Consider the following 11,669-nt stretch of genomic DNA (forward strand, 5'->3'; position numbering starts at 1 on the left):
GTGGAACTCCTTGCTGCAGGAGGCTGTGAAGGCTAGAACTAGAACAGAGTTTAAAGAGAAGTTAGATAAATTCATGGAGGCTGGGTCCATGGAGGGGTATTAGCCAGGGGATAGAAATGGTGTCTCTGGCCTCTGTTTGTGGAAGGCTGGAGATGGATGGCACGAGACAAATGGCTTGGTCATTGTCTTCGGTCCATCCCCTCCGGGGCTGGTGTTGGCCACTGTCGGCAGACAGGCTACTGGGCTAGATGGACCTTTGGTTTGACCTAGTACAGCCGTTCTAAGCTCAGGGCTCAGGGTCGGGGGTCTCACTGGACCACCTTGATTTTCATGAAAACCTGCTCCTGGGTGGCCAGGCTGGCAGCGCTCCTGCCCTAGACGGACACTTTCCTGTGCCTAGTGCAGAGGTCGTGGATGAGGTCCACGATCTCCGCACTAGACCAGGCGGGTGCCCGCCTCTTGCAGCCCCGGGCAGGCTCCTGGGAGCCGCCAGCCTGGTCCCGGGAAGAGGGGGTGGGCTGGGTGGCAGCGGGTGGCTGGTTCGTGCCGTGCCAGGTGCAGGGTCTGCTGGCTGGGTGGTGGCAGGCTTGCACCTGGCACGGGCACCGTAGCCAGCCTGTGCCCCTTTAAGGCTGCCAAGGTCTCCGGGGCCGGGAGGGGGGGCAGAAGAATTTCCCTGGTGGTGCCCAGAGTGGCCACCAGGGAAAGCTGGGGAGGGCTAGCCTCCCACTAGTTCGAATTAAGGGGCTACACAGTCCTTAATTCGAACTAGTTAATTCGAACTAGGCTTAGTCCTCGTGGGATGTGGTTTACCTAGTTCGAATTAAGCGCTCCGCTAGTTCCAATTAAGTTCGAACTAGCAGTTTGCCTGTGTAGCGCCTAGCAAAGTTAATTAACTAACGTCTGTTAGTTCGAATTAACTTTGTAGTGTAGACATACCCTAAGGTGCCACAGGACTCCTCGCCGCTTAACAATTCTGGTGCTCTATACAGCCCAAGCACCTGCACCTCCCATCCCACACATCTCCTGGGGGGAAGCAGCTTTTCAGGGGAGTGGCTGTGGGGCAGGAGATGTGGAGGCAGGAACCAGTCAGGGAGGCTGGTGGGGGAACAGGCAGAAGGGGGAGCAGTGTAGCCCACCTGGGCTGCACTGGGAGGGGAGCAGAGGATGGGGGATCGGGACCACTGGTGTTAGTAGGTGGAGCAGCAGATTGGGGCACTGGAACTGCAGGGCGGTCAGAGTAGGGGGCAAGGGCCTGTGGGATTCAGCTGCCAGAGTGGAGGCCGCAGGGCTGAGGGATTGGGTCACTGGAGTTGGGAGGTGGAGCAGGAGCTAGGGGCGGGGGAGTGGGCAGCTGGGACTCAGAGGTGGAGCAGGGTCTGGGTGATTAGTTCACCAGGGCCAGGAGGTGGAGGAGCGGGGGGAAGGGGTGTGTCTTGGGGCTGCTTCAGCCAGCGCTAGCCATGCACAACATGGGGCATGACTTGGCGCGCTAGGCAGCTGCTAGTCTGGGCATGCCTAAGGACAGCCCTGCTCCAGACAGTGGGATGTTGCAGCCCCCACCCTGGGCTGGGAGCTGGAGGCATAGGAACTGCAGACTGGACCAGAGCCTGTGTCCATGTAGTCCAGGAGACGGAGCTGTGAGCCATCTGACAGAGACCTGGAAGGCTATGTAAGAGCAAGGGCTTTGGCGTATGGGCCGGCAGCCATTTTCAGCAGTGGAGAGCTGCCACCTGACCTTACCTCGCTGAACACAGCGCTCAAGGCCTGCGGCATCCAGACAGGCACTTGCTACTGCTCCACATGGGCAGTTCTTAGTGGAGTTGGAGAAGATGGGGGTTAGTGTGAGACATGAAAGGAGGCAAGGAACTGGTGAAAGAGGAGACTGCCATGGGCCAGGCTGAAAGGTGAAGCATCTGGCTGGAGAGAAGTTATTAGTGGAGTTCCTCAGGGGTCGGGCTTTGGACCAAGCTGATTTAACATTTGCAGTAATGATACTGGCACAAAGCTGGGAGCTACTGTCCGTTCAGGAGGCCCAGCACATTGTATAAGAAGATGTGGATGTCCTTGAAACCTGGAGCAACAGAAATGGGATGAAAACTTGCAATGTGCAAGGTCCTGCATTTAGAGACTAACAACATGCTTTACTCTATGCAGGACACATCAGTTAGAAGCACTGGAAGAGGAGAATGAGCCAGATGTATTGGTCGATCACAGGATGACTATGAGCCACCAATATGATGTGGCTGGGAAAAAGGCTAGTGCAGCCCTAGGATGTATCAAGCAAGGTATTTGCAATGGAGACAGGGCACTGGTGGGACCGTGTTGGGAATGCAGGTGCAGTTCTGCTCTCCCAGGTTTCAGAAAGGAGTGTGGAGTGGGACAGGTGCAGAAAAGGGCTGGTGGGATGGAAAACCTACCTTCTGAGAGGAGACTCAAAGAGCTTGGCTTGCTCAGCCTGGCCAAACGCAGGCTGGGGAGAGGTGGCAGCTCTTTAGCTGTACATCAAAGGGGTAAGCAGCCCACGTGCCGCTGCTAGCAGCCAGTCTCTGCAGCGGCAGGAGTGGGACGCTAGCTGGGCAGGCTCTGAGCTACTGCAGACTCCTTCCCACGGGTGGGCTTGTCCACATGCTCGGGGGCTTACAGATCACCATGTTTGGAGTCAGGAAGGTGAGTCCCCCAGCTCAGGTTTGATTGGGTTTTGCCTTCTTCATGAGGGGCTGGGGCACTAGCTGGTGTTAAGCAGTGCGCATGGTGCGTTCCTGCAAGGATTTGAGGGTTCCCGTACCTCTGGCAGAGGTTAGGGCTCTGTTCCAAGTGGGTGGTCTGGGACATGCAGGAGGTCAGAATAACTGATCATGATGTTTCTTTCTGGCTAAAGTCCGGGAGCCTAGAGCGCCCCAGAGAAGGGTAAGCTAGAGCGAGAGGCGCTGTGTTCGGGGCATTCGTTGTTTTCCGTGTTCTCCGCTCCGGGTGTTTTTCACTGCAATTAAGCAAAGAGCCGTGCGCGGTTTGGGCAATCCATGGCTTAAAAGGCTGCATGGCCCCGCCGCAGGGCTCTGAATCCCAGCAGGTTCACACCATACATGGGACTTGGGGAGGGGGTATGTGAGCTACAGAGGATCTGAGGGGTCTGTGCTGATCGTGGGGACCTGGCAGGGTCATTTGTTGCTGCTCTCTGGCTAGGGTGCTGAGCAGAGGGATTGCCCCGAGATTGTGCCCAGGGACCCTAAGACAGTGGCAGTGTCTGGGGCTGCTCAGACTCCAGAGGTGGAGCCCCTCAAAGCAGTGTGGGGAGAGGCCACGAGGGGCTAGGGGGCTGGATTTCCTCTCCAAACAGCCAGGTGAGACAGAACATGCACAGAGCTAGCCCTTGCGCAAGCCTGCCGAGCGGGCACAAGTCTCGGGGGCGCGCATGCCTCACAACACACACACTGGGTGGAGTCTAGGCCTGACTGGGCGGGGAGGTGCAGCAACAGGGGCTGTGGCTACTGTGCCCTGCTGCCTAGGCCAGGCTGGGCCCCACGTCCGGCTTTGTCCCCGTATTCAAAGAAGGATGGCTTTGCTCGGGAGAGCACCGAGCCAGGCCACACAGCTGATAAAGGCCCGAGGGGATTTGCATTTGGGAGAGATTAGCCAAACCGGGATTATTGTCTTCTGAGAGGGTGATTAAGCGGCAGCATGACTGAAGTATTTAACCTAGCTCAGCATTATTATCAAAGGAGGCCCTGCCGGAGATCACTGCGCGTCACGCAGCCGAGTCGAGGCATCTCGCTGGGAGGGCCCAGAACAGGGGCCCGATGCTCTGACTGCTGCCAAGGGCGCAGCATCATTGCTCGAGAAGGCAAATGCGCCTTGATGCATCTGGCTTTAGAAGATAAGACTGATGGGCTGGAGAGCTGCAGGCAACCTGACCCATTTCCACACCCATCATGGCTGCTCACCCAGACACAGCTGGGACTGATGCCCCATGGGAGGCTGGGGGAGGGGGTGCTTGACACAGGCACCCTTCAGCAAGGGGTAATAAGGTCCCGGCTGATGGAGACATCGCTTCACATTGAGAGCGTGGCCAGAGACTCAATCTTCATTCCAGAGCACATCACGTCCAGGCACTGGACCACCTTGGCAGTGGGAGGGGGTGGATATATGTGATGAAGGAGAGCTAGCGCTGTGGCAAGGTGTCCTCCCCTGCAGTGTGCTGCTCCCCTGTCCCTCCCCCAGCACCACCCCTCAGTCCCACTCAGTGCCATGACAACAGACCCTCATGCACTCACCACAGCACTGCCAGTGCCTCCTAAAAAGGCACATTCCTTCCCCCCAAAGCACCCTTGCTCCCAGCACATATGCACTGGGCCCAGCCACACACACCACTGTGGCCTCGCACTGGCCTTTCTGGATCGCCCATATCCAAAGACCACCATGTGCTCACAGCTCCATCCCCAAACACAGACAGCATGCACCCACCATGCCATGCCCACCAGCACACCCTAGCTCCACACAGGACACCTCCGATCCTCCTCGCAAACCACTGCACAGGAAAATATTTCTTCTGAGGTGAGTGTATCACCTGCTCCTTCCTGGATACAGAACACACACTGTGACTGAAGACGTGTGCTGTCCATTTCTGACATCCCAGCATTCGGTGGCTGAAGGATTGGGCCCAGGTGGCTGGGAGGTGTTGGCAGGGGGCCAGGAGGGCCAATGCGAAGAAAGGGTTGAGATTTGAATTGAAAGGAAATCTGCCTGCTGGTAGTATGGTGTGTGTGTGTGCGTGCGTGTGTGTGTGAGTGTGTGTGTGTGTGTGTGTGTGTGTGTGTGTGCGTGTGTGTGTGTGTGTGTGTGCGTGTGTGTGTGTGCGTGCGTGTGTGTGTGTGTGTGTGTGTGTGCGTGTGTGTGTGTGTGTGCGTGCGTGTGTGTGTGTGTGCGTGCGTGTGTGTGTGCGCGTGTGTGTGTGTGTGTGTGTGTGCGTGTGTGAGTGTGTGAGTGTGCGTGTGTGTGTGTGTGCGTGCGTGCGTGTGTGTGTGTGAGTGTGTGTGTGTGTGTGTGTGTGTGTGAATTGAACCACAGGGATATTCGTGCCCAGAAAAGGAATACCTATTTCTGTGCCTAACAATGGAATGGACCTTGAAGATACAGACATGTAAGTGACAGAGGCTGTTTATTTAGATGCAATCAGGTTATTTTCCTTGTTTTGGTTTTTGGTTAAACTGCTCTGTGCTGAGCCCATGTGCACCCCCTCTACACTGTAATTTTAAAGCTGAATCCCGGGGAAACACGTCTCTGTTCTTTCATTTGTTTCTTTTCTCAAGTGCAACCAAGTAGACGTTACCAAGTATAGCTTTTGTTTGTTAATAACATCGCCCTTTTTAAGGCTGTGATCTGATTCGTGTGTCCTGGAAGATAACAGGAGGTCTGAGTATGCATGCCTGAGGCTGAGAGGTCAGCTATCGGAGATTACAGTTTGTTTTCCCAAGCACTCTTGTGCTAAAAGAGTTTGGGATACCCCCCTGGTGACTTCTTCCTGGGTTCAAGAAAAAAGGTTTATTTTCACTTGGGCAGTGGCAACTACCTCTCAAGCGCAGGGAATCGGTGACCTCTGGGAGTTTTTAAAACAGAAGCCTCTACAGGCAAAGTATTTTACGGTCTCTTGCAGGCTCCTGCCTTCTGCACTCAAAGTGCCAGAGTGAGGAACAGCCTTGACAAGCCTACATGAACGTTCTCTGGAATCGTAGCTGAAGCATGAACGGACATATGGATCTTCAGTGTATCTGGCAGGTAAATATCTTACAATAGCAGCTACAACAGTGCTATGTGAAAGCCTGTTCTCACTTTCAGGTGACATTGAACCAGGCAGCTTTATCTCCTGCAAATTGCAACAAATCTTGTTTGTTTGAGTGACTGGCTGAACAAGAAGTAGGACTGAGTGGGCTTGTAAGCTTTAAAGTTTTATATTGTTGTATTACTGGGTGCAGATTTTTTGTACATATTTCTATATTTGCAAGTTCAAATTCCATGATAAAGAGATTGCACTATAATACTTTTGAGATGACTTGAAAATATAATTGTTTATTACAGTGAAAATATTTCTAATAAAAATACCTTGTCTGTAGAGGTTTATGTTTTAAAAACTCCCCTAAATGAACTTGTGGAGTTTTTAAAATAGATGCCTCTACACACCAGCAGGGCATATGGGAGGAGTGCTTCTGAAATGGGGGGGGGGGGAGCCCATGGCTGTGCTAGAATGGGCTGTGGGTCGGGCGTGAGGGGCACAGACAGAGCTGTGAGTGGGAAGCCCAGGGCGGGGCTGGCGGGGGCTGTGGGTCGGGCGTGAGGGGCACACAGAGCGGTGCGGGGCTGGCGGGGGCTGTGGGTCGGGCGTGAGGGGCACTGGCAGAGCTGTGAGTGGGAAGCCCAGGGCGGGGCTGGCGGGGCTGTGGGTCAGGCGTGAGGGGCACTGGCAGAGCTGTGCCAGGGAAGCCCAGGGTGGGGCTGGCGGGGGCTGTGGGTCAGGCGTGAGGGGCACTGGCAGAGCTGTGCCAGGGAAGCCCAGGGCGGGGCTGGCGGGGCTGTGGGTCGGGCGTGAGGGGCACTGGCAGAGCTGTGCCAGGGAAGCCCAGGGCGGGGCTGGCGGGGCTGTGGGTCGGGCGTGAGGGGCACTGCCAGAGCTGTGAGTGGGAAGCCTAGGGTGGGGCTGGCGGGGCTGTGGGTCGGGCGTGAGGGGCACTGGCAGAGCTGTGCCAGGGAAGCCCAGGGTGGGGCTGGCAGGGCTGTGGGTCGGGCGTGAGGGGCACTTTCAGAGCGGTATGGGGCTGGCGGGGCTGTGGGTCGGGCGTGAGGGGCACTGGCAGAGCGGTATGGAGCTGGCGGGGCTGTGGGTCAGGCGTGAGGGGCACTGGCAGAGCTGTGCCAGGGAAGCCCAGGGCGGGGCTGGCGGGGCTGTGGGTCGGGCGTGAGGGGCACTGGCAGAGCTGTGAGTGGGAAGCCCAGGGCGGGGCTGGCGGGGCTGTGGGTCGGGCATGAGGGGCACTGGCAGAGCTGTGCCAGGGAAGCCCAGGGCGGGGCTGGCGGGGCTGTGGGTCGGGCGTGAGGGGCACTGGCAGAGCCGTATGGGGCTGGTGGGGCTGTGGGTCGGGCGTGAGGGGCACTGGCAGAGCTGTGCCAGGGAAGCCCAGGGCGGGGCTGGCGGGGGCTGTGGGTCAGGCGTGAGGGGCACTGGCAGAGCTGTGCCAGGGAAGCCCAGGGCGGGGCTGGCGGGGCTGTGGGTCAGGCGTGAGGGGCACTGGCAGAGCTGTGCCAGGGAAGCCCAGGGCGGGGCTGGCGGGGGCTGTGGGTCAGGCGTGAGGGGCACTGGCAGAGCTGTGCCAGGGAAGCCCAGGGCGGGGCTGGCGGGGCTGTGGGTCGGGCGTGAGGGGCACTGGCAGAGCTGTGCCAGGGAAGCCCAGGGCGGGGCTGGCGGGGCTGTGGGTCGGGCGTGAGGGGCACTGCCAGAGCTGTGAGTGGGAAGCCTAGGGTGGGGCTGGCGGGGCTGTGGGTCGGGCGTGAGGGGCACTGGCAGAGCTGTGCCAGGGAAGCCCAGGGTGGGGCTGGCAGGGCTGTGGGTCGGGCGTGAGGGGCACTTTCAGAGCGGTATGGGGCTGGCGGGGCTGTGGGTCGGGCGTGAGGGGCACTGGCAGAGCGGTATGGAGCTGGCGGGGCTGTGGGTCAGGCGTGAGGGGCACTGGCAGAGCTGTGCCAGGGAAGCCCAGGGCGGGGCTGGCGGGGCTGTGGGTCGGGCGTGAGGGGCACTGGCAGAGCTGTGAGTGGGAAGCCCAGGGCGGGGCTGGCGGGGCTGTGGGTCGGGCATGAGGGGCACTGGCAGAGCTGTGCCAGGGAAGCCCAGGGCGGGGCTGGCGGGGCTGTGGGTCGGGCGTGAGGGGCACTGGCAGAGCCGTATGGGGCTGGTGGGGCTGTGGGTCGGGCGTGAGGGGCACTGGCAGAGCTGGGCCAGGGAAGCCCAGGGCGGGGCTGTGGGTCGGGCGTGAGGGGCACTGGCAGAGCAGATGTGAATGTCTTTTCTGGAGCTGAGCAGAGTTTGTTTCTCCTGGAAAGAGAACGTGATGCTAACTCCAGCTGCAGCAGGCGCCCAGCTTTCCTCTAATGAACTAGAAAATAGTTTCCCTTTAATACTGATTATCCCGGAGTCAGTTGACAGGAATGTGATTTACATAGTGATGAACCTGCTCTGTACAGGCTCCCTCGGCAACGTGGTGGTGCTGAGAGCCCACGGGTGATGCGAAGCGTCTGGACTGCCCACAGCTGCCCCCGCTCCAGGCACCAGGGTAACACACAGTCATAACAACAGTGAAGAGTCACTAAATGAGGCTCCTTGGTGAGTCACATGGGCCTGTCTGCCTGTCCGTCAGTGAAGAGCTCAGGGTTTCCTGGAGAGCTGCCACTGGGGCTGCTGGGCCCTTCGGAGCTAGGACGGAAGCGCACGATACTGCTCCTGGGTGGAGCGGCAGACCCGGCATTTTCCCTGCAGAGGAGTGTTCTGGCCCAGCCGTCCATTACCTGCCCCAGGTCCACAATGAGCCCCTGCAGGACAGAATCTGAGCCCTCCTGAGCCCAGGGCACAGCCTCATGCAGCCCCAGTGGCTGCGCCCAGGACACAGGCTGTCTTGGCCCCATTCACAGAGAGGAACTGATGAACAGAGACTGGGGGCACCTCACTCACTCCTCAGCCACTTGGCTCAACCCTTCAGCCCCATTGACACGTGAACCCCTCTGCTCAGCCCAACCCTGAAGGTACAAGAGTTCCCTAGCGCAGATCAACATAAGAATGGTTAGGCTGGGTCAGGGCAAAGCCACGGAGCCCAGGGTCCTCCACACTGGCCAATGCCAGGTGTCTGGTGGGACGCACAGAACAGGCAATCAGCACTGGACCCAGCTTCTGACAGACAGGCTCGGGACAGCATCCCTGCCCTATCCTCTAGGAAATGATCTAGCTCTTTCTTTGAACCTTTCACAACATCCAGGAGTTCCACAGGTTGACTGTGTGGTATGTGAAGTACTTCCTTCTGTTTGATTTAACCCTGCTGCCCATTCATTGCATTGAGTGGTCTCTAGTATTTGTATTCTGAGAAGGAGCAAATAACTCTTCCTGATTTACTTTCTTCACTCCAGCCATGATTTTATGGTCCTCGATCATACCCCCCTTAGTTATCTCTTTCCGAGTTGAAAGCCCCAGTCTTACTCTCTGATCACATGTTCCTAGTCCCGCCTCTCCTGGAGAGTGGCCTTCCCCATGGCTATAACGTCAGTCAGGTGGGGCTCTGAGCTTTGTGCCATGACCTCTGAACCACCGTAGATGGTCTTCCATAAGGATTAGGTCCAGCATTCACACCTGTTGTGACTTAGTTGGCATGTCCCCACTGCCGACCATGAGAGCCCATTCAGCCAGGGCATGGGCCTCTGCAGTGGTGTTCCTAGCACAGATCCTGGTCCAGGCCATTTGTCGGGCAGCTGCTCAGGGCACACATTCACTGTGCACCGTCGTCACCCAGACTAGAATGATGCTGGACTCGGCAGGGCTGAGTGCAACCAACCTGTTCCTAAACCCCTCCCCCCTCGAGGTGGGTTCTGTTTGGGAGTTCCCTGCTGTGCAGTCACTGGACGAGGAAAAGACGGACCTGCTCTTCGAGATGGGGGAAGTCAGCAGCCCCCCCATGTCAGCACTGCTCCAGGGGGTGCCAGAGCCGCACCCCGACAGATACTGCTAGGGAAAAAGCTTCCAGTCCCAGTGCATGTGGTCAGCATGCACACACCTCCTGCGGAATGGACCCAACAGCACAGCTAAAAGAACACCAGTTATGGAACAGGAAACAGCCTGGACTTTGTGATACCAGAACGTGTCACTGTGCAACAGTGCTCTCTAGTGCTCTCAACCCCTGGGACTCTTGCCAGAGCTCACAAATCCCCAGACAGCTAATGAGGAGGCAGCAGAGAGGAGAAGCATTTACCACAGTGGCCCTGGGCAGGATATAACGAGAGCCAAGAACACTCCATAAGAAAACGAAAGGAAAACAAAGGAGGACATGGCTGGTTTCACCTCTGCTCGGGAGCACTGCGGGGGCCTGAGACGAGGGGACGTGGCGAATGCCGTGAAGCACAGTGAAGGAGCAAACAGCAGGGTGTTCTACTTGTAAAAGGGTTTAGTCATAACGCCGTAGCAGTAGCAAACCCCAAACCCTGCCCCGCAGGCCCCGAAATGGGGTTTAAAAGAAATTAGAACACGGTGTGAATGTGAATCTACAAACTAAAAGGTGGCAATGAAAGGAGAGGGAGGGAGCTCTTCCATAATTCACCGCCCCTGAAATAAACGTAAGACTAAAGTAATGTTTGGGAGCAGAACACAGAGTGCATCCCAAGCGGATACTTGCCAGTCTAACAAAAAAGCTGATCTTTTTAAATAATGGCAATTGTATTTTTTTTATTTTCCTCTTACTTTGAAGCCGCTGAATGTTTTTTGCTCAAGTGTTCCAAAACAATTCGCCCCCAGGCTAACCGCACGCTGGAAACGTCAGTCCGAAAGAGAAAAGCTGAAGAACGTGAGGAAGTGCTGGCTGCCAGCGCGTGGAGTAGAAACCCTTTGCCACAGCCCCGGCAGGGAGGGACCGGTGGAGCTGTGTCACGTTTGACCAGAGAGGCACCTTTTGCATTATGCACAGGGAGTGTCGTCTGCTTTGCCTCTGAGTCCTCAGGCATGCTGGTTTGCTCTCTGGGGATGGAATCCGTCCCTGTGCACTGGCCATTGCTGGCTCCCAGGGGCTACCACACAACAGGAACCCCAGGGCAGGCCCCTTCTCAGGAGGCATGTGATTGGCCTCCCTGTTAATACCTGGCTGCACCACCAGCTGCCACCCCTGCTGCCAATTGATCCCAACACAAACACAGGAAATGCAAGGCCATGCGGTGGTGGGGCTGGACCCCTGTGGAGCAGAGGACCTTCCAACCCTCATCTGTGAGTCTATGAGAAAGTGCTTCCAGCAGAGCCCAGCTCCAGTTCCCCCAGAGCCATCCTTGCCCATTCACATACCACACGGCAAAGGGGCCTCCCTGTTAATACCCAGGACTCAGGAAATGGCTAGTTGCAGCCTGTCTCTGGCGCGTCCAAGCCGTGCTGCCCGGGCCCGTTCCGGGGACATTTGGTCTGTTCTAGTTTGCTTGGTTTTGTATCTATCCTTATCTGCACCAAATGGCCCAGACTAGAAACACCTGAGCTTAATTGACAACTTCCTCCACGGCTGCTGCCTGATAGCTGCCCCACTGGAGAATTACATCAGCATGGTCTGTCAGTGTAGGTGCAGCTCGGGGCCCCAGTCCTGCAAGGTGCACTGGGCAGGCAGACCCCTTTTGCATGGAGCTCGCTGACCTCAACAGGGCAGAGATCTGCCCAAGTGTATCCTTTGGACAGGGATCTGTGCAGCTGCCTAGCCTGCACACATTGCTGGTGACAATGCCTGGTAAATGGAGCTGGCCAGTGTCTAGTCAGTGTCTTCTAATCTGTAATGCCTTGTGGTGCTGCGATGGGGTGGACTACGTCCAGAGGCTCCCTATTGGAGGCTCCATCGTCCTGCATCCCCCAACCCTGCAATAGAGTACTGGAGAGTCCTCCAGGCAGCCTAGAGTTG

The sequence above is a fragment of the Pelodiscus sinensis genome, chromosome 17 (assembly GCF_049634645.1).
Source record: "Pelodiscus sinensis isolate JC-2024 chromosome 17, ASM4963464v1, whole genome shotgun sequence".
Classification (NCBI taxonomy): Eukaryota; Metazoa; Chordata; order Testudines; family Trionychidae; genus Pelodiscus; species Pelodiscus sinensis.